A 1,571-nucleotide genomic window follows, 5' to 3' on the forward strand; every position below is an offset into this window, starting at 1 on the left:
TTTCTCCCGCACAGGCTCCTAGAATACAGCTGTACTCACAGGGCCGGCTGTGCGCTTTCTCTCTGTCAAATAAATAAATAAAAAGTTTTTGGAAGATTTATTTATTTGAGAGGGAGAGAGAGAAAGAGCATGAGAGGGGTTGGAGAGGTAGAGAGAGAGGGAGAAGCAGACTCCTGGCTGAGCAGGGAGCCCGATGTGGGGCTCGATCCCAGGACCCTGGGATCATGACTTGAGCCCAAGGCAGATGCTTCACTGACTGAGCCACCCAGGTGCCCCTAAATAAATAAAATCTTAAAAAAAAAAAAAAAGACTTAACTGAATTTCTTTTTTAAACTGCTCAAGGGTACAGGATACTAAAAACAGTCCCAGATCATACACACTAGGTGACAGAACGAGAAGTCAAGTCTTAAAAGAGTAGCCCATACTTTTTCCCTAACATTGGAAAGAAACCCACATGTTAACAAAGGATCAGCATCTAAATAGACTTTTATTTTTTCCTTTACTTATTTGGACAGAAAAGAAAATTCATCAGCTTTCATCAGAGTCTCCCCAAGTGTTGGAAACACATTAGACTCAGAAAGAGTGGACCTCGTAGAAAAGCGTCACAAATTAAAAATATATTTCTCCATGTGGTAAAAGTGCTTTCAATCCAATTAAAGGATACGGCGAAGGTGTTCTGAAACACAATTGAAAATGTGGCCTACAATCCGTGGCATCGAATTCAAACCACAGGGCGTGGGGGGTCCTCATGAACCTAGGATGCGGAAATGACATGGAGCTGGGGAGCATGCTGCCAGCGACACATGGAATCAACGGAGTATGAACAAGGAAGAAAGTCCCAAAGCCTGAGTAGAATAGATTTTGCATTTGTAAAAAATGAGGGGGCTACATAAATTGGGGTGCAGGGGGATCACGTAACTCCAGAAGTCACTGTTTCTCGTCTGTGGGGGATGGTCAGGCCAGTGGGCGAGCCGGGCTGAGGCCTCCCCCGGAGACACGCGGACCGGGGTTCCCAAGGAGCCCCGGAGGCTGTGGGAAGTCAGCGGAGCCCTTGCTGCTGATTGCCGGACGTGAAGCTCTCGGTCCCCGGGTGAGGGAGCCCCCGGCCCTGCGGGACATCACACCCGACGGAGCTGGGGGCCCCGGCCCATCACAGGGCTCGGGTGTGCCGGCCACAGGGCCCCGAGGGCAGACAGGGGTAGACTCCACCAGGTCACCGCACACGGGGCCGAGGCCGGGGTGGGGGAGCAAGCGTCCTTTTGTTGTTTGCTTCAGCAATGCTACACGTTTTCGAAACAAGGAATTCTGCCAATGGCAACATCTGTGACAAAGCGTAAGGCCCACAGACCCCCCCACTCCCCCCCGGGATCCTTGATGGAGTGGAACCACGTCCGTTCAGGAAGCCAGCTGCCCCTTCCGGCCCCAGTACAGTCACAGGGCCTGGAATGCCGAACTGTGCTCATGCAAGGAGTCACGGCTGCGGTGGGGGGGGGGGGGGGGCGGGGGGGGGGAGGGGGTGCTGCTCTCCCCGCAGAGCGCACGCCACCAAAAAGCACAAAAACCCCATAAAC

This window comes from Mirounga leonina, unplaced genomic scaffold (genome assembly GCF_011800145.1).
Source record: "Mirounga leonina isolate KUSES-001 unplaced genomic scaffold, KU_Mleo_1.0 Mir_152, whole genome shotgun sequence".
In the NCBI taxonomy this organism is placed as follows: domain Eukaryota; kingdom Metazoa; phylum Chordata; class Mammalia; order Carnivora; family Phocidae; genus Mirounga; species Mirounga leonina.